This window comes from Sorex araneus, chromosome X (assembly GCF_027595985.1).
Source record: "Sorex araneus isolate mSorAra2 chromosome X, mSorAra2.pri, whole genome shotgun sequence".
Lineage (NCBI taxonomy): Eukaryota > Metazoa > Chordata > Mammalia > Eulipotyphla > Soricidae > Sorex > Sorex araneus.
Window position 1 is genome coordinate 330,740,476 of NC_073313.1, and position 22,854 is coordinate 330,763,329.

Here is a 22,854-nt window from a genome sequence, read left to right on the forward strand (position 1 = left end):
CAGGCCAATGGGATCCATAATTCTACATCCACCCAAGACCTCTGGAGGCATGAACATGTCCTTCCATGTTGGGCAGGCTCGGCTTTACAATCATTAGTCTTGTTCTGCCTGTTGCATAGTTGGCTCATTGTTTTGTTTTGTACTTCCACAGACATAGCTCCCTGTGATTCTGGAGCTTGTGGTGGTCCAAAGCAATACCTAAGAACCTTGATTATATATTAGAATCACCAGGGAAAATTCAATAAACACCAACACCTGGGCACCACCCCAAGAAAATTTTTTTAATTGGTCTGGGGTGAGGCCTGGGTGTTATGTGAGCCTGACTTGCAGCCAAGCTAGAGAATGAGGCTCTAAAAAAGCACTTCTTAGGCAGGATCATGCAGTCAGATTCTTCTGGGAATTATTCATTCTGGGAATCTTCTGATTCAGCAGAAGGGGGACCTGAGACCTTACATTCTTAGTAATCAGGAACTGCTGTTGCTGAGGTCCATAGACTATGTGTTGAGTGGCACAGGTCTAAGCAAATAGCTCTTGAATTTGAACTGAGCCCAGTTACCTTATTCCTCTTGCTCATGGCAGTCAGATGATCCTCTGAATAGGGAGTTGTTCCACTGTGAGTATTAGGCTACCATCAGTCATTACAGCTCCCATCAGTGGACTCTGGAGTCTGTACTCAAAAAGCCAAAACATACCTGGAAGGATGTCCTGTTGAAACAGGCCAGCTGAAGTACCACCTCCCACATCCACTCCCCAGTTTTTTCCCATTCTGCTATTTGGGTCTGATCATTGGCATCTTTAACACATAACCCCTACGATGGTGGTCAAGAGACCAGCTGTAGGATAACATAGCCTCAGGTAGTTTAGGTTTATTGGGTTACTCCCATTACAGTGCTCCTATTCCTCTTTGTTTATTTGTAGCTTCTTTCTTAGTGTTCTGTTGACTGTAAATAATGTTTTTCTCTTCTCCTTGAGTCCTCTGCATAGTTTATTCATAGCAAGTCCTTTTTGTATGGACACAGGAAGACTTAACAAATGTTATGCTTTTGTAACCTGGGAGTCATTTTACTCTACATGATATTTTCCTCCAGGGCATCTGTCCTCTTGACCTAAGCCTCAGCTGCCCTTACTTCCTAGCATCCCCAAAGCAGGGTCCCGACGACGTGGGACGAGAAGGACCCAGGGCAAGAGGTGAGTTGTGTGCTACCCTGGCATCGAGATGGGCCTGGCCAAAGTGCTTAATGCTTAACTATAAGTTAAGAGCTTGATCATGGACAAATGTTGTCATGATCCAAACAGTGATAACTAGATTCGGACCCTGCTAGGATGAGGAATGATTAATCTGGCCTGAGTGCTGTGGTCTGAGCCTGTGGCAAGATGTTGCCAGGAGAGCTGCCTTGCAAACCTCAATGTATCTCTTGCTATGTCCATACAAAAACAACTAGTATTAAGATGTTAAGTGTTTGAACTAAGGAACAGGAAAAAAACCGTAAGAGTCAGGAAGGGCTTTCTTATGTTGATTTTGCTACCTGGCTGGGTGTAGCCTAGAAGGCAAGGTGGGAGAGAGGAGGAAGAGACAGAGAAGCCCGAATGAAGTGGCAGTTGATCCAGAGAGAGGCCAGAGCTGGGAGTGCGGGAGATGAGAAAGATGGAAAATTGAATAAACGGTAACTAATCAGCAACCAGCTTGGTCCTCGTTTTTCCTTTGCCTGTCCTTGACCACCGGCCGTCCAGATCCAGTCCACACACTGCGGTTCCAGGGCACCGAGCGCAGGCAGTGAGACAGAGCCGCCCGGAGAGCCCGAGAGTGCACTCGCCCCTCGGCGAGCTTTAGTTTTTTACAACCAGCAAAGTTTTTTGGTTGGTTGTGGGGTGGGGGTGGGTGTCTTTTTAGTGGGTGGGGGTTTAAGGTAAAGGGCTTCCCTTGCAGTGCTCAAGATACCCACAATTGTCCTCTGGGGATTCTCAGCTAACCCAGCCAAGGGTTCAATGCTAAGATCCAAGAATATGAGTAAGCTTGAGCCCTGCAGTGCCAGGAACTATATATGTAACCCAAATCGTGCTGGGAGCCTCCAGTGGTTACATATGGTGATGCTCAAGTGACCATAAGGTACCAAAAAAATCAAGTTAATCATGCCCAGGTCCAGCATTATACTAGGCATGTGCCATAACCACTGTACTATATCCCAAATCTTAGATATCCATTTTTAAACTACTGTGTACATTATTAGTAGGGAAGGGTCTAGCTTCTAGGAAGAAATGGGTTCTATTTAGCAGACAACAAGAATTATGATGATGTATACACTAGCATTCCACCCTGAAGGCAATCCCAGAATGAAGTCTACCCCCCAAAAAGCTAAGCACAGCCTACCTGGAGGCAGCCCAACCTGAGGATCTCTAAAATCGTGGTTGGGTGGTCTGGAGCAATAGTTCAGCAGGTAAGGTGCTTGCATTGCATGAGCCCAATCCAGGTTTGATTCCCAGCATACCAATATGGCCCAATGAGCAACCCAGGAGTGATGCCTGAGAGCAAGAGCCATGAGCACTGCAGCAACTGCCAGTGTGGACCACAAAAAAAAATTAATTTCAAAACTTCTTTCTGGGGAAGGCAAGCTTCTTCTCATTGCTGAAGAAAGAAAACCCAGAGAAATTCTGCCACCACCTGGTTTCTCAGGGCACTCAGACCTGTCTGATAACACAGGTCACTGTCGACACACTCCATATCCCTTTCCTGAGAGCAAAGAGAATTCAGAGACCTCGCCAAGCACAGAGCACACACACCCCGCCCCCAATCTCCAAACCCATGAGTTGTTCCATGGAGAATCAGATTCCTGGGCTCCAACTTCTTTAAATAGTCCCATGAGTTTCAACAAGTAAAAAAGAAAAGAGCCAAGGCTGGTTCGGAGAAAGGAAAGTGGTAAAACAATGCCCCCAATGTGACTTGGAAATGGTGGTCAGTGGCTCTTGGGTTGCCAGCCCTCGTTTAATGGGCTGCAAGTAATTGACCATAATGGCTACACCCTAGCCAGTTCTCATCATTTGATCTGGACGACTCCCAGGAACCAAACTCCAACTGGGAAAGCTCAAAATTTATCATGCCAGAATGAGGGGTGCCTTCAGCCCAGTGAAACTGCACGGCTCACAGCAGTGCATGTGCCACCCAGGGGAGCCATTTCAGCTCCAGGTGCCCCATAACGTGATCCTGTCTGTGGTCTATGACCAAAACAGCCAGAAGTGGGACTTTATCATATGATACTTATTCTCTGGGATGCTCAGACATTCTGCCCAGCCCAACACAAGCTCACCAAGTTAGTGCTGCTCTGGGTTCCACATCCACCTTGACGTGCATCACAGGCCACTAACGGCAGGAACCCAGCTGCGTGGATAACTCTAGAATTCTGAATAGGGCCAGGAAGATCTGGCTTCAGAGAAGCCTGCCTGGGGACCCACATCACATTCTTGACCCCAAGAGCTGTTTCCAACTATCTGATTTCTCTTGCACATGACTGACATATGAGCCTCCCCAGATGGAGTGCTGCTCGCCGTGGGCAGCAGGCTACCACTAGCTGATCACATTTCCCTTCAATGAGCTCTGGAGTCCCTACCTAAAGCAAAAAGTCTCTAATCACCCAGAAGATAACAACTGATAGACTGGGTAAACCCAGGACTCAGCAGATGGACATTTATTTAAATACCAATTTAATTAGAAAAAGTAGTACTTAGCTAGTTCTTTTTATCTGTAGGCAAAGAAAAATAGCTAAACTACTCAGGACCTCAGTTTTCTCATCTGTAAATTAGTTTCCAAAAACTTCTAGAGGTCAGGAGTTAGATCAGTGGTTCGGGCCCATACAAACATACCACATGGTCCCCCTCAAATATCACTAGGTGCAGGCCCGAAAGATTGTGAAACTTCTGGTGTCATTCTGGAGGCCCCCAGACCTCCCAGGAGACCTGGGTGTGGCTGGCACCACAGACCAAACAGCATCACATCCTCAGGCCCTTGCACTGAACTGACAACCTAGCTGGTTTAGCGTAGCCCACTCCTGAGCACCACTTAGAGGAAAAAAATCTACTAGTTTTCTAAAACTCAGTGAGACTATTTTATTATCACTATTATATGGACAATGGGTTTTAGCTATTTTTTAAAATATTATTATTCAGAGCAAGGGCTATAGCTCAGTGGTAGAGAATTTGCCTTCCATGTGTGAGGTCTTGGGTTTGAGTCTTGAAACAGCCCCAAAAAAACTTTCTAAAATATTATTATTCTTGGTTCCAACCTTTCTCCCTTCAGCAAAATAATAGTTTCTCTCACTCTGATGTTCTTGAATAGAGCAGCCAAGGAGATTATTCTGTTAAACAAGACCTGCTGATCCAAATGATAAATTTCAACCAAAACACATCATGGATTTTAAGCTAGAAATTTAAAATTCAATGGATTAAACAGAAAGCATTCTTTATTCAGCTCCATTGCCAGGACTGATTGAATCCTCCGTGCTTACACTGCTTTTGGGAGTTTAGAGGAGCATCTGCCAACCAAACCACCTCAATCAAGAGTTCAAAGAATGAAATCTCAGCCGTTTTAGGCCCCACAGTAAGAACATCCATAAGAGCACAGCTCACATAAGCGAGAACAGAATTCTGTGTTTTCTGGTCACTCTGAACTCCGCTGGCCCTTCGGATTAAAACAGCTTTCCCATTCAATCAATTTGGTTACTACTAATAGGATTCTCTACAACCAATCACCAGTGAGGTATGAATGAGGATCTGTGAAAGCATCTGAAAGTTGGCACTGAAGAAGTAAGGGAACAAGTCTCACAACGTGACAATTACAGAAAATCCCAGGGCTGGAAATCCTGGGTCACACACACAAATGTGGTCTGAGTTCTACAGTCAGCAGGTTTGACTGGCAGCATGTGACCATGAGACAAGATGAAACGGAGTCTGGGCATCATTTTACAGAGGCTTGTGCTCAGGGTGGGGCAGTGTGGCAAGAAGAGTGTGTTGAGAGAGAGAAAGCAAGCTGAGATGCCAGTGGGAGATTCTGCAAGGAAAAATGTGACTAAAGCAAATCACTGAGCACATCGCCATTGGGGTGGGTGAATGCCGACAATAATTGGACTCCCTTTGGCTGAAACAGCAAAGACAATATTAACATTAAGCCACAATGAATGGATAGAAATGTGAACCCTGTGGATTAGGAAGATGGTTCAATAAACTGAACACATGCCCCAGAGCATCTCAGCGAGCTGTCCCCAAGCACCACTAAATAGAGCTGAAATACATGCACATGTACACACACACACACACACACACACACACACACACATACACACACACACTTGAAATGCCATAGATATCTAGGAGATCTAACCCAGAATACTTATTTCAAAAGAGACTATATATATACATATATATACACACATATACATATATACATACATTTATATATATACATTTTATATATATATACATTTTTAAATCTAGGGCCACGTCAGGCAATACTCAGGGGTTACTCTAGGTTCTACACTTAAGAATTGGTCCTGGCCATGTTTGGGGTCATATAGGATGCTGGGGATCAAAATCATGCCAGTCACATGCACAATAAGTGCCTCTATCTGCTGTGCTATCTCCTGGGTCCCAGAAAAGGCATTTTTACTTTACGCTATTATCAACCTTCTGGGCTCCTCCGTGGCTTGTTGAAGCAAAAAAGCTATCTTCCGGTCTCCTTTCTAAGGAAGCCTTCTGCAAGTGTTTTCTGCCGACTAACTCTCTTGCCTTAAGGCCTGGCTCTGTCTACAGGCTTGCTCTAGACCTACCATGCCCATACGTGAGAATTCAACTTCCTATGGTATCAGGGAAGAGAAGAAACTGGACAACTAGCCAGGGCACAATGAGTTTATTAACATGCGTGCTTCTTATTGGCAGAGTTAGCAAATAAAAGTATAAATAATCTTTATTCTCTTTATCTGGCATTCAAATTTAACTTGCATATCCTATATTTTTTTCTGACAATCTAAGAAATGTCCCTCTAAGATGTGAACATCAATTTCATTCTGTCAAAAAGTCTTTCCTCTGTGGGTAAATTCCATCCTTATTCTAATCTTGAAGTTAAGTGCCAAGGATTGAGCACCGGCCACAACAATGTTCCAGCCTTGTTTTGAGTGGGACACCTCAGGCCCCATAACTGATAAATTGCCCTTCATGGTAATTCATTGGCTTGTTCTTGGGGTGCATTTATTAGAAGAGATATTTGTAAGTAGGATGGTTTTTATACATTTTTACCCTATTCTAACACTGAAGCCAGTGTAAGCAGCTTTGTGGTTAAATGCACAAAGCTGAATAAACAGAACACAACAGGAAGAAGACAACACCATAAACTGATCATTCAGCTCCTCTTCCTGACCCCTCCTATGCCAAAGCAACCTTTATGGCTCCTACGCCAAAGGAACCTTTATGGCAAGGCTGCTAAACATGAACAGGAAAAGGAAGGCTAGATTCCAGCCAAGTCAGGGATTTATAGCCATTTGGGGAAACTCTGGTGCCACTTGAGCAAATTTTCACTTGAAACAAGTTTTGAAAAAAAACAATGTCTTGTTATTCATCTACTGCTTTCACTTCCCATGAAAGGTAAACCCCCATCTCTTAGTTTACCTCACTCTGTAACATCAGAGAAGTATTTCTCTCATTTGTTTCCCTTCCTAAGGTTTGCAACATTTTCTCTAAAGATGAAACATAGACAATCAGTTCCTATCATGATTAGCAATTTAATGATTATCAGCGAGTCTACAGATTCTGAGACTAGTATCTGTGCTCCTTGTATGTGACTTGTATCTGCATGTGCACACACACACACACACACACACACAAACACACACACATTCCTTACTTAACCTTGACACAATTTGTTAGTGTTAACAATCTCCTCTTGAATGCACTGTCTCCTAACTTCTACCACTGTTTCCATACCCACCCAGAAGCCCCTCTGCTTCTTATCATAGTTCTTACAGATAATAAAAATCAACAGCTTTGTTTGTATAAATCAGATGCAAAGTAAGATAGGTGATAAAATTCCTTGTTAAATATAAAAAAACAAATATAAAATATCTAACCATGAACTTGGGCTGGAGCGACAGCACAGAGGGTAGGGTGTTCGCCTTGCATGCGGCCGATTCCTTCACCCCTCTTGGAGAGCCTGACAAGCTACAGAGAGTATCTCGCCTTCACGGCAGAGCCTGGCAAGCTACCCCTGCCATATTCAATATGCCAAAAATAGTAACAAGTCTCACAATGCAGACATTACTGGTGCCCACTCGAGCAAATAGATGAGCAACGGGGTGACAGTGACAGTAATAGTGAACCATGAACTTAAGAAATGTGCTAGACCCATATGCAGGAAACTTGAAAACTCTGTTACATGACAACAACCAAAAACTCAACTGAATGAAAAACAATTGTGATCCTTTTTTCACAGCATTAACCTGATTCATTGTAAAGATACATTTCCGATTTATCTGGCAACTCAAATCAATTACAATTACAAAAAAATATATTTGAACATAATTTTTTAATTTGATAAAATTATTAAAATTCAACTTAAACAATTAACATATGGGAAGGAAAGATAATACAGTAGGCTGGAGAGATTTCACAGGAGATAATTGCCTTCATGTAGCCAACCTGTTTGATTCTTGGCAGTGCATTTCATACCATGAGCACCTTCAGCAGTGATTCCTAAGCACAGCCAGAATTTCCAAAAACAGGGGCTGGAGCGATAGCACAGCGGGTAGGGCGTTTGCCTTGCACGCGGCTGACCCGGGTTCTAATCCCAGCATCCCATATGGTCCCCTGAACAACGCCAGGGGTAATTCCTGAGTGAAGAGCCAGGAGTAACCCCTGTGCATCGCCGGGTGTGACCCAAAAACAAAAAAAAAAAAAAAATTTCCAAAAACAAACACAGAAACAAACAAGCATGTGAGAATAGTTTAGATAAGGGTAATTTATGATAGTCGTACAGACAGCAAATAATACTACAAAGCTAGTTTTTACAACAGTATAATATTAATGCTTGAATAAGCAGGCATATGATTGAAACAGAATAGGGAATCCAGAAACAAACCCAAACATATGTGAAAACTTAGTGTATGATAAATAATTACAAATTACGAAAACAATTGGAGGGAACAAACAATAGGAGGAAAGAATGAATACAGTTGAACACAAAGGTCACAAAAAGCTAATATATTAAAGGATATAATGTAGTCTATGTAAAAAGAAGTACCCCTTTCTTATAAAAGAAGAGCACTTTAAAATGATAAGGCATAATTTTTATCTCCAAAAATATATCATTTGAAACACAGCATTTATGAGGCAATGAGAAAAAGTATCTTTATATTTTCCAGTTAGACATATAAATTACTATAATTTTGGTAATGCCTATTAAAATTTTCAGTGTTCTTAGCCTCAGCTCTATCAATTCTTTATTTATGAATTAATAGTCTTTGCACCATTGCACAAATATATGTACAGGTAAGTTCACTGGGATATAATACAACATACTAAAATAACCTATAGATATGACATTAGATAAGTTACGGTGCCATACCATAAAGTACTATAAAACTGACAATAATAAACAAAATGAGGTAGTTCTAAATACAAAGGCATAGGAATATGTAAAAAACATGTTGAAGTCTGAAAAACTATAAATTATAAAACAATGTTTACTATATGTTCCCATTTGTGTATAAAATCAAAAGTGTACATGTATATATGCATAAAACATATGCATAAAACTTTCTTAAGCTATTCAGATTCCCTAAAAATGGCCTTAATTCTCCTTTCCTCCCTCTTTTTTCTCTTCAGTCTTACTAAATTGTATATTTGCAGAATTTATCCCTTTTGAATTAATTTTTAAGTGCATAAGCATAGAATTATTCACACTGATTTTTAAAAATTTTTATACCTACAAAAAACTAAAATTACCTTTTCTTTTCTTTTTTTGGGGTCACACCCAGCAATGCACAGGGGTTACTCCTGGCTTTGCACTCAGGAATCACTCCTGGCAGTGCTCAGGGGACCATATGGGATGCTGGGAATCGAACCTGGGTCAGCCGAGTGCAAGACAAACGCGCTACCCACTGTACTATTGCTCCGGCCCCATAAAGTTACTATTTTTGAAAAGATTTTTCAACTTATCTTTGATTTATAATTTTGTGGAATTTCAGTTTAGTTTTATTCATCAGTATGTCACCACCTCCACAATTAAAAAAAAATCTTCTCTCATATGTGCATATGTGGGATACGAAGAAACATAGAAGGAAAGCAACAAACAGCCAAGATCATCATAACTGGAGATTTTTTCTATAGAACAGATCTTACGTGGGAGGGAGTGGAAGGAAGGTGGAGGAGGGCAGCAAGGATTTTGGTGATGGGTGTGGTGATACAATAATATATGCATTCAAAGTATAATTAACAGCAGTATAAGCCCCAAAAAGTCAATTTAAAAAGTTAAAACTAACCAAAAAGTCCATAGGGTTCTTACCATTATATCCAAGTGAACAACTGAATCCAACATCACACTGATGACATAAACAGAATTTTGCTACACTTGAGCTGAAAAGAAGTTTAGTGCCATCCAGTTTAATTTTTTAGTTAATCCATAAGAGTATTGAAGTCCATGGCAAATTCACACACAGGAAGAACTAGAATATTTTTCCCAAAATATCAATATTTAATTCAGACCCATAATGGGTCCCCCATCCTCAAATTTTCCATACCGGCATGTGAGTGACATAGTCTTTCCTTCTATACTCTCCATGGCCCCCTTCTGCTCCAGCCAGCCCAGCCTCTCCTCAACCCGGCCCACATCCCAAGAGCACTTTTGAGGCTTGAGATTTTTTTGTTTGCTTGGTTTTTGTTGTTGTTGTTTTGGGCAACATTGGCAAGAGAACAAAAGTTCATATGCCTTAGGATACAATGTTACTTCACCTCACCCACCATGAAAGTGCCACTATCCCTCTACCAAAATCCACTGGACCCTTTCACTCACCTCCTCCCGGAACACCCCAACCCCACCTCCTTACCTTGTTACCTCAATTCTATAGTCAGAATCTAAGGATATGTTTCTATTAGACATTGTGCACTCCCTTGCTTCCTTTTTTCTTTATTTTTCTTTCATATAGCACATGAGGGAGTCCATTCAGTCTTTCTGATGTGTTTTGCTTCGCATGACCATTCTCCTGCTCTATCTGTCATATAGCAAAAGACAATATTTCCTCTTTTATAGCTGAGTGGCAGTCTGTTTGAATACACAATATATACATATATTATATATATACACACACATATATATATATACATACACACAAATGCCACATCTTCTTTATTTAGGCTGTTTCCAGGCTTTTGCAAAACTGCTGCAATGAACTGAAGTGTTAACAGCAGTTTTGGAGTATCACGCATCTTTCCCCCACACATTCCAGACTGCTTACTCCCTCCTTGCTCATGCTTCTTGTGTTTCTTCAATCTGAAGCATATATCACTCTATCTGTTAGTATTCCCTGGGAAGATTGACAATACCAGGGCACAATCAGGTCCATTAAATCAGAACGTCTGGGAGTGAGAAGAAAGCCTGGGAGTTTTGCAAACTACTCAGATGCTCCAATGTGCAGTCAAGACCTAAGCACCTCTTCCAACTTCCTTCTTTGCTAGAGGATGCATTCAAGCCCTCTCAAGAAATCTTCCCCCTACCCTGAACTGGACGTTAGCATCCAGCTAAGTAATTGTATCACTGCCTTTCATGTGGAATTGAGAACAATCTTATGTTTGGCTGCTCCTGTAAAACAACAGTAACCTCTTGCTATTTGGGGTGAGTTTATCACAAAATGTGGCACATAGATGTTCAATAAACATGTGTGGAAACTTAGCTTCCTCTCATACAAAACCCACAAAATCAGTTAACCCTTGTAATTTCTCTCTTACTGAGTTACTTCTCCATTATCTCTTCTGTCCACTCAGTTCAGTTCTTCCTGCAGTCTTCTCATATGATAGCAAAAATCATACTCATTCTTTGGCTTGTTTCTTTTGCAGGGCCACATCTAGTAGTGATCAGGGTTTATCTTGGCTCTGTACTCAGAGATCACTTGTGGCAGTGCTCAGGGAATCATAACGGGTGACAGGTATCGAATTTTGGTCAACCACATACAAGGTAAATGCCCTACACACTAAACAATCACTCTGGCCCCTCAAACTCATTCTTATAAAGCTTATACAGAATCAAAATCTCAACAGGTTTTGAGCAGAGAAAAATCTGAGCAGAGAAAAGGTAGGAGAAGGGGACATTGATTCTTATTCCTTGAGTTTATTTACATCTTTATGCACATTAGATTTTAATCTGAAGTTTTGTTTGATTTTACATTGTTTTATTAAAGTTCAGATAATGTGGTTATAATAGTGTTAATTTCTTTGGTATTTATGTACAAAGTTACGGTACCCACTGTCACCAAAGTGTTCAAGGCCCTCCACCACTGCCCCCACGACATCTCTAGTCCAATCTTCATTTTTTCACTTAAATTATCTGAATTAAAAATTAGGGAAGAAGATTACTATATGTTCCTAGAGCAATGTGGTGACAGCTGGTAGCGAGGCAAGTTTGCTTAGAAGGCATCTGATAGTCTGGAGAAAAGCAAATTGAGTTCGACTTACTATTTATCACTGATTTTACCCCAAATCCTATCAAGTTGGATGGCAAGGCACAAATCACTCTTTGTTGGTGCCCAGCAGAATTTCAAATTAATCCTGCCTGGTAGGAAAAAATAGCTTCGTGGGTTATACTTTCATTGTTCTGTAGATCATTGACCAAATGCATGTCAATAGTGCAGTATCACTTCCATATTCCTTCCTAGTGTTGTACGTGACTTTGTCTCTCAAATATTTCTTTGAATTTATTTATCACTTTCCTAACTCCCTATTCCATGAGTTAAGTTTTTAACAGGCTTATCATATACTTGTACAAGAGTTTATTTTTAAACTTTGAAAAACTTATATGTTGGTAATTTTGCCTCAGAAAGCTCAGCCACCACCTAATTCCCAAAAAGTCTCCCAAACTATTTCACAGGGCAGTTTCAGGCCACACTAGCTAAAATTCCCTGTTTTGACCCAGCATCTTTCAAAATCTTGCGCATCCTTCAAAGCGCTTTCCTCTCTGTGGAGGACTTCCTGATCTCTTGGTCTAATTTATTCCATTCTTCTGTGTTCTCATGGCAGTTGGCTTGTTTCAATTCCTGTTGTGGCAGCTCCTGCTCTGCATTCTCTCCACCCAGTTGCACGTCTCTCTCTCTCCTACCACAGCATCCACCTCAAGGCCTGACCAATAAATGTTCACTGACTATTTATTTAATTGGGAATAATCAGTCTTAAGCAACCCACTATTTCAACACTTGGCCTCAGCCAAAATCTAAGCAATCCAATAGATGATGGTTGGGATGCTTCCAACTTTAAAAAAAAAAACCACAAAAGATGATTGAAATTGAACAGGCATTTATTGAGCACCTTCTAGGTGCCAAAAGCTAAGATGAATAAGACATGGAACTAGGGTATCCTCTCAGGAGCAACTGAACTTGCTTTCCAAGTCTTCTGTACTCTATTTTAAAAAGAAACATTAAATCCTAAATAAGTGACTGAGAGCTGTGCAGGCTCAGTTCTCCAAGTGTTTTCCTTGGCCAGAGAGGTCTTCCTGAGGTGGAAGCACAGGCAACCACAGGGTTCCCAGCCAGCTATGGCCCCCAACCTCCCTGGGGTGGTTTGGCTCACTGAGGAAGGTAGCAACTCCCCACTAGGGGCCCTGTAGGGGCCCTGGGGACAGGATACAGGCTAAGCCCAGTCTCAGCCTAGGGGTTCCTTCTGTGGAATCCTTTAGTAGCCCTGTACTCCCAGAGTTTTCCTTCCACCACAATCCCACAAGCTTGACTCCAAGCTTGCCTCAACTGTGCCGAAAGGTACTACTCTAGAGTTGACACATTATCCAATGGCATCAAAGGGATGAGTTGGAGGCCACCCAAAGTCCCACCAACGTTGCAAAACAGTTCTCCACTTGCTGCTTGGGGCTTCAAAGGGATATTATGTTTTAATGAGCTGTTGTATAATTAATCAGCCTTCACCCCTCCCTGCCGAAATTACTGACGGAAATAAGCAAACACCCCAAATTTGCTATTTCCCTTCCCCAATGCCAACAGTGAGGAAACATTCCCATGTAAATCACGGCTGGGTGTGGATGGGTTCTGGGCTCCAACAAGTCTGCTCTCCAACCTCATAACTCAGACTCCCTGCAGAGCGCTTGGCTCCTTCAGGGGATATCAGGGTCATGAACCCTGCCCTGCACCATCCACATCCACTGTGCAGAGGGCATGGCTTAGTACCTACCACCTAGACCATTTGTGTTAACCCATACAAAGTCCTAGACTTCAGCCCCAGGACCAGGTAAGGCCACAGAAAGCCAATGGCTTTCCATCTCAGCTCTGCTCAGAGCTGTGCTCCCTCAGGCAATTTATTCAGCACTCTGAGAGGTCTGTTCTTCATCCATAACAACAACAACAACAACCATAATAAACTATTAAGTGGTGAGTATAGCGTAATAATTCAGAGTTATTTCACTATCCTCTTCCAGGATGATATCTAGAGCTGTGTTTCTCAACTCTTTTTTTTTTTTAATCGTGGTCTCTTTCAACCTCATTTTCTTCCTGTTCCCTGCCCTGTCCTTCTGGTCAGTCCCCTGGTCTCACACCATATGTCCCACTGTTGAGATAAGTCAATCTAGGCATTCAAAGTGGTTTAGTGCTTGGCATACTGTCGCTGGCCCTTCCATGGTACAGCCACAAGCTGCCCCAAACCCTGAAATAGAATTGTTTGAAATAGAATTGTTTACCTTTATACCAAAAAGGTTACGAAGACATCAAAGTTTGTATGCACTCTGTGCCTAGGTGACTTGAAGGAAATTGTACCATGGGACCCAAAATTTATAAAAGGTGACTTATGGACTGGAGAGATAGCATAGCAGGTAGGTTGTCTGCCTTGCAAACGGCCATCCCGGGTTTGATTCCCAGCATCCCATACGGCCCCCTGAGCACCACCAGGAGTTAATTCCTGAGTGCATGAGCCAGGAGTAACCCCTGTGCATCACCAGGTGTGACCCAAAAAATCAAATCACTGTCACTGTCACTGTCATCCCGTTGCTCATCAATTTGTTCGTGCAGGCAGCAGTAACATCTCTCATTGTGAAACTTATTGTTACTGTTTTTGGCATATCACATACGCCACAGGTAGCTTGCCAGGCTCTGCCATGCTTGCCAGGCTCTCCCAGAGGGGTGGAGGAATCGAACATGGGTCGGCCGCATGCAAGGCGAACACCCTACTGCTGTGCTAAATAAATAAAAGGTGAGTTAAAATTAAAACACAGGGCAGCAGGGTCTGGAATGAATCCCCTTGCGCTCAATGTGTTTGTGACCGGGTCAAATATGCTGTCCTTATTGAGGAGCAGAAAATCTTTGTGAAAGCGTTGAAGACACAAGCACAGAAGCAGAAAGCAAGATGTCTTAAACAAAGTGTTTTATAATATTTTTTAAATGATTGCTCTAGAGCCCAACAGCCTGGGTTACAATCTGGCTTCATCATTTACTCATGTGACAGAAAGAAATGCTTAACCTCTCAGTCTCAGATACTTTATAGGTGCTAATATATCTATTTGTAAGCTGTGACTGAGATAATGATGTTAAGGTGCTTCAATCAGTTCTTGGCTCAGAGAAGCCTCTCTTCCATGTTAGTTGCTATGAATACTATTATTACTATTTGATGATCACTATTAGTGTTACCCATCAGACAGTGCACTAAATGCCTCAAAGATATTTTCTTGTTTCATTCTTCCAGTAACACTGTGAGGTCACACCTATGTTTATACCTCTGTTATATAGATGAGGAAACAAACTCTCCAAGAAATGAAATAACTTAGTTGTAGGTAGGGTAGGTCTGGGGGATATTAAAAATCTTTTTCATTGCAGAACCACCAGAAGAATTAAAAAGACCTTGTCTAAAGTAAAAAGACTTGCTCAATAAATTCCCAGTGAATATAATGATCATGATTGGAAAGAAAAGGAGCTACTGGGAAGGCAGAGCACATTTCTAAATCTTAATTCTAACAACCCTGTGAGGCTCAGATCCAGTCAAAAGACACTCTTCTCTCTGTAAGGAGGAAAAGTCTCAAGTGAAGAGACTTCAGGGCCAAGATGTGGGCATAGGCCTCCACCTGAGACTAGAGTGGAACCTGGATGTCCTTTACCCTCCAAATTTCTGAGACCTCCTCCTCTCTATCCATCATGTAAGTATCACTGTCACTCCATTGCTCATCGATTTGTTCGAGCGGGCACCAGTAACGTCTCCATTGTGAGACTTGTTGTTACTGTTTTTGGCATATTGAATATGCCACAGGTAGCTTGCCAGGCTCTGCCGTGCGGGCAAGATATTGCTGGAGCGATATAGCACAGCGAGATAGCACATCATGTAAGTACAAGTGCTTTCTCTCACCTGTATCTCTCCACTATATCATAAACCAGGTACCCAGAAAACTAATCTTCCACTGACCAACTTGCAGTCTATCCCCATCACCACTCTGGCTGTTCCCCCTCTTTCCTTCTCCCCAGGACACAAGTATAGACCCTCCTCACTCCCTTAGCACCAACATGATGACACTGTACATAACAGAATCTACTGACAGTCTGAGGATTAGCACAACCCAACAAAGGAAACAAATGAAAATCATCATTGTGTATTGTCTTCAGCACATGGAATTTCTTACTCTAGACCTTCTCTTGACACCTACCCAGCTGTCATTTTTCCTTGGCTCTCCTCTAGCTATGTCAAAACATACCTGTCCCTCTTTATCCCATCTCTGAGTTTTGTCCTCATTTAGCAGCTAATCAGTCAAAAAATTAAGAATCATGTTATTGTACAATGAAAATCAGATTAATTCTCTTCTTGTTTGAAATGTCTTCCATTTACTGTAGCACTTGAGAAAGAGGGGGTTTCAGGAGTGGTGATGGTTTGTGAAAGCTGGGTTTCAGTCTACCAGCAGGTATGTATGGATATTAAGGTTTTATGTGAATTTGAAAGAGAAATTTTATATTATTTCTGAATCTAATAACAAAAGAGGGGCTTGTGCTCCATAGGTCTTCTTTTATGTTTTAAGTAATTCATTCCATGATTTTACAAAGGTACCAGTTCAAAACATCTTTTATATGACATCAGAATTTTGAAATCTGGCCCTTTAAGTCATCTAAGAAGTGCATCTCTAGACGGACCCAAAAGACCTGACTCTGGACCCCAAAACACCACTGTCTATTCACTTCTACAGAAAAAGGACAGGTTTGTTCCCCATCCCAAGGAATTCTACTACTCTTCTAGACAAATGAATTAATTCATAAAATATTCTTTTTCTTTTCTGTCAGTCACAAAAATATCAAAAATATGAGTTGCCAGTTTATAGGACAAGTGATGTATGAAAACTGGCGTCCACTGGTCCTCCTCACACCGTTCATGCATATAACTCATTCCTGTGTGACTTTTTATGCCACCTCAATCAAGTCGTGTTAGTTATGCTTGTTACACAAAAAAGAGAAAAGTGAGGCTTGGACAAGTCTCCTGCCAAGATGCTTCATCTAAAATACAAGGCCAAGGGGCTGGAGCGATAGCACAGTGGGTAGGGCATTTGCCTTGAAAGCGGGGAACCCGGGGTTCGATTTCCAGCATCGCATATGGTCCCCTGAGCACCACCAGGGGTAATTCCTGAGTGCAGAGCCAGGAATAACCCCTGTGCACCGCCGGTGTGACCCAAAACGATTAAAAAAAATACAAGGCTAGGATTCTTTGGGGGTGTTTGTTTGTCTTGCTTGCTTTGTTTGAAGGAACTTTCCAAGCAGTGCTCAAGAAGCCCTGAGACCACACCCAGTAATATTCAGCCAACCAGTTTGATTAAATGTAGGGTGAAGGGGTCACCAGAGCCACCCCAGCAATGTGGAAGTCATACAGGGTCAGGGAATCAAACTTGGGGCCTTAAGCATGCTAGGCAGGCAGCACTCTCCCCTAGGCTCTCCCCTTTGAGCTTCAAACCAAGGACTTTGATAGTAAACAGGGTTGTAGTAAGCACCTTGTCACTGGCTAACACAAATTGCTGCTCACACATTTCAAGTAATTTTCTCTGGGACTTGAATAGATACCCTAATCCACAAAAGCTTGTTTCTACATTGCCACCTACTGAACAATGGCAGCTTGTTTTCCTCCACTTTTCCTGTTGCTACAGCAAACATACGCAGATCCCTCTCACCTCTGCTCCTGCCCAGCTCTGCTTTACAGCCTTACCTGGCTGCTACTTCCTTGACTCAGAAGATAACAGGTCAGGAGTTGCCAGGAGCCAACTTCAAAAACAAAAAGCAAAGCTTAGAAGAGAGCCGTGAGCTCTCCCCACGGTGGCCCTGTGTTGAACCCAGCCATCTACTATGTGCTGTTTTCTAATAAGGCAAATGCTCTGGGTGACATTAAATACCTTCATGGGGCAGAGCCACATGCTGACAAAAGAGAGAGCGGGCCAAAACAAGTGTGAGGCAAGAGTTGAAAAACAATTACTGTTTTAATCTGATTAAACTGTTGCCCAAAAGAAAACCAGAGGGGTTTTTTAGAGCCCTATTTCTGTAATTTCGATTTCTCCCATTTTTATAGCATATAAATAATTAAAATTATGCCCACAATACATTTGGCTTCATTCGGTAAGCATATTGAAGAATATTACATTTAGTAATTTACATACACCGGAAACATCATACATTAGATTATCCAGAAAGCTAAGAGCAGCAGGCCAACATGGACTAATCTCTTCTATAATGTCTGCAATAGCCTATTGCAGGCACATAAAGAGAGCTCGGATTTTCCTAGGAACCATTTTCTTGCAAATGAAACATTTAATTATGGAGCTAAGTCCATAAATAGACTGTTAACACTGGGGGTGGGGGGAGGATAGATGCAGTTATATTGCTGGATTAGCAGGGGAATATCTTACAAGAAATTCATCAATGCCATAGATAATTAATTACAGCTCACCTTCTCCCCACATAGCCATGCCTTTATCAGCCAGCATTGGGGAAACAGCAGATGGCTGTCCAAATATGGAATGCAATTTTCTGTCAACTCATTACTTACAGAATTGTGGATTAGGTACGAGATCCCTGGAAGGTCACCGGTGCCATTCCCCTCTGTCCAGAACAATCTGCAGCAAAACCATCCTGGTCCCGCAGGTACCTCGCTCCCTTACTCAGAAAGCCTCCCCAGAGAAAACAGGAGCTTGTGTGTAGAAGCCTGAAATTCCAGGGATTTAGGGCCCTTCCACTGGGAAATGTTCCCCTAGGACTAAACTCTTTAAGGCCGTTTTGTTTTCAGTATTTGATCCCAGGCCTCATTGGTGCTGAAGGTCTCAAATCCTCTGTGCTTACTGGGGGTTCTGCCAGGATACTGTGCTCCAGGCATTCAGAGTCCCCTCTTCTCTCCTGGCTACAGCCCAGCTAGATAGCACCACTAAGATTCTTACTGCCAGGAAATTCTTATAAAATATTCACAAGACAACTAAAAAGCTTCAAGAAGCTTACAGATTATTTTCAGGTTGTTTATCGAGAATGAGCACATTTGAAAGTCCACGGCTTTGTTCTCATCCTTCTGTACCAGGGTGGCGTTGTTACACCATCATCAATTGTGCAGGGAAATGAAGCTTCTTTATTCCCCTATGACTGCTCTTCCCTGCGGGCCCTCTGCTTGCTGGGCAGCTGGAAAGTTTAGACTTGTGAAATAATAGTATTTCAGTCATGTCCCTTAGAAAATGTTCCCTTAGACACTCAGTCTTCAAAATCAAATTCCTATTGAGATCATTTAGTAATTCCTTTTTGAGTGAGTCAGTGTACTTAAAGGAATTTTGAGCTCTCGGATTTCATCTGCACTTCTCTACCCCAAGATGTCATCTTGATGTATAAAGGGATTGTTTTCTCTTCGTGTCAGCAGGGATAAGGGTCTCTGATATTCCCTGGTTCCTGAATGCATGTCACCCACAACATAACTGCTCCCTAGGGCTTGGGGCGGGCTGTGATGATCACTAAGGTGTGCTTCTGTGTAAGGTGGGGTGTAGTGTGGCACTGGTATTTGAAGCCAACGTGCTGGTATTCTCCACAGAAGTGTGAGATCCCTGCCATTGCCTCTATATTCAAGTTACTGGCCACTGCAGTCTCTTCACCCTCATCTAGGCCCCCAGAATGTCTCTACTACCTTCACCAAAAGTTTACTAGGCAAGTGGGTCATTTGGGGTTCCTTCTAAGTCATTGTTAGAGGATGATAACCAGAACATGGCTTCTAAAGCTCTATTTATCCTCCTGTTGATACCCAGCATCCTCCTCACTCTAGCTCCCCAACCCTTCACTATGCATGATTCAATCTACTAGGGGTGTTTCTGGCTGTATCTGTGTGTGTCTCCACTCTCCCTCTCTCCCTCCCTCTCTCTCCCTTCCTTCCCTCACTCCACCCATTCTCTCTTACTCTCTTTTACTTTGTCCTGTCTCTCTGTCTCTGTCTCTGTCTGTCTATCTGTCTGTCTGTCTGTCTGTCTGTCTCTCTCTCTGTCTCTCTCTCTCTCACACACACACACACACACACACACACCACTCAAGAAAGCACACCATCAGCCCATAAATCCTGTGTTTTCCTTCTCTCTCATGCTTGTCTGCGCACAGAGGATGGGGAGAAAAAAAATCCCACCCCCTCCCACTCTCATCTTGTTCCCATCTCTTTCCAATACTCACACTTGGTGCAGAAAGGCAGATTATCTTCTTATTTGACAGCATAACTTCCTCCTAGCTTGTGGTTATCATCTTCTGATTTATCTGTCATGAGAGAAGAGGAATCCCCTTTACACCAAAATCCTTGATGACCAAAATCCTATATAACGGCTCTTAAGTGCATGTTTTCTTCAGCTTTCCTTGAACTGACCTGAACTGGGCAATGGAGACTCAAAACAAGCCCTCTTTAACCAAGAAACGGGGCTGGAGCAATATCACAGCAAGTAGGGCATTTGCCTTGCACGCGGTCAACCCGGGTTCGATTCCCAGCATCCCATATAGTCCCCTGAGGAGTAATTCCTGAGTGCAGAGCCAGGAGTAACCCCTGTGCATCGCCAGGTGTGACCCAAAAAGAAAAAAAAATAACCAAGAGACACCCACCATTGTATTACCATGCTGTAAAACATACCCCAGTGATATTTTCCGTGCTTGCGACATATTGGACATATCTCAAGTGTGCATTTCCACTTCTTTTCCTCACTAAAATGCACAACTTTTGGTGGAGATATTGCTTTCTGATAGAGCAGATGTATTACAGGTGTGAAGCCCCAAATTTGAATACTGGTACCAAGTAAATAAATAAATGAAAAATCATGATTTCCCCAGAAAATTCATAAATACATATAAACTACATGTCACTCAAACTCTATTTGGCATCAACTTCACCTAAGAAATATTTTCCTTGCCGATCAAGCCCATCTTTTCTATTCAGCTGTTCCTTGACAATACATGTATGTACACTGGTCTTATTATCTCAAGTAAGAGAACATGGCAGCACCAAGATTCACGGCTCCAGAGAGTCCTGGTTCTTGTCTGATCAAGAAGCAGGTGTGAATCCTGAAACCCCTTCATAGAAAAAAAATCCATCATCATGTTAGAGTCATAAAGATCATACAGATGGTTAGTCCATTCCAATATTTTTGAAACATAGGGACTTAGCTTATTCAACTCTACATTAAAAGTTCATCCAACATTATCATTAAGATTCTAAAACATAAAAACACACCTGGAGAAATACTTATAACCAGATCTCAAGCTGAGATACCTTCAAATTATCACTTATATCTGTGAGCCCCGATGAAACCTATGTGTGACCCCAGCACCTAGCACATAGCTTTTCTTTTAAGTGTGTGATGAATGAAATTTAGTCCACATTGCATTCCACCAGGAAGGGAGAAAACACTTATCAGCGGTGAGTTTTCTCTGCTCCTATAGTTCCTAGCATGTTGAGATCAAACCTCTTAATCATGCGCTACTTGATGAAGAACTTTTTTTCCCCTCCACTCTTTATTTACTAGTTCACTTCTCATCATCATGTGTGGAATATACAGCATTGTGGAGAGATTTATGAGACAGATTTTAATCTTGGCGGCAGGTCATGCATCAGTGCTTATCTCTAAATGGAGGTGTGTTTTATGTGGTCATTGTTTCATGTGATCACAGACCCCTGCCTTGAGTGCCAAATGACTGCATACCTGCTGCCCGGGAGCCAAAAAAAAGCAACTGTGGGGCAATGGGTTCAGCTGGAGCGAGGGCAGAGAGTGTGTTAAAGACTCTTAAGCCATGGCACATAAAATTCAATTTATCTCAAACACGGTAGGTGGAAATGAGGAATTTGGGCCTGAGGTATGCAAATCTCATTGGTTTAACAGAGCCTCCAACCACGGTGCTGCCATCTCAAAACATGGAAAAGCAGAGCCAGATTGTTTCCGAGAAACCTAATCTCTCCACTACCTTCCTCCGCATTCCAGTCTGAGAAAGGTGCTTCACGGATGAAACGGAAGGGACCCACAAGATGTGGTTTAAAGTCGCCACCAAAAGCATACCGGTGACCTCTCCCTGCCCTCTGAGGCCCAGCCAGGCTGGCTTTCTCATTAGGCTGTGGGGAGGAGCCCAGCCCAGCTACTCTGGCGGCAGCTCTTATTACAGGGCCAGGAAGGCCTTCCTTAATGTCCCCTGGGAGCCTTTGACACTTGATCTTTAGTTACTGTTACTGTCTCCCACTGACCTAATGGGTCTGAATAGATCTTTCAGATTTGAAAGAATATTATCGAATTTTGGAGTTCATCTGTTTTCTACAAAAGGTGGGGGATGGAGGGGGGATGTTGGATGGACCTCAACTTTTTTCACTATGTATGTGTGCTCTAACCTATAGGTGAGGTATATGATACCAACTAAAGCATAGCACTGTCTCATAGCTTGAGTTTGTTTCTGGCTGACAATAATCTTCAAAGGAGATAGAAGACGATATAAAAAGGGCAGTTGCCCAAACACAGCTTGAAAAGAGCATGAAGCCAGGGTCATTCCACTCCTCACACACCTGGTTTGGAGGTGAGGAGCATGACTAAGTATGAAAGCCACCAGGGCTGGGCCGTCACAGACCACTTCCCCTGCTGACCTGCGATCATAAATCAGGAAACAGATCACAGCCTGAAGGATGTTCTGCATAGTCAGGATTCAGGGCCTGGCTCTGTTCCTGTCTGCTCCTCTGTTTAATCCTTTCTAAACTCTGTACAGAGCACACTGAGCAGGCGCGTGTCCCTCAGAAACTCATGGACACCTGGAACCCAAGGATGTGACGGTGATATTCTGATTTATAATAACAAATGTGTGTTTGGTCTTCATCCCTATTTCTGGCAAAAAAAAACTTCTAAAACTGGTGGCAGAAGCATAGTACAACAGATAAGGCTCCCAAACAGTTGACCCAGCGATAAATCCCAGTACCACAGGTGGTCCCCAAGCACTGCCAGGAGTGATCCCACCTGAGTAATCTCTAAGAATAGCTACATGTGACCACCAAGACTAAAACTTCTTCTAAGGCCATTGGAATTTCCAGAGATGAGAATAATAAAGCTGCCCCTTGCTTTATTACTAAGGTGACTTAGGGAAGCACACAGGTAACTGAAGGACAGAGGCCATCATCAGAGTCTTTAATCACAGGCAC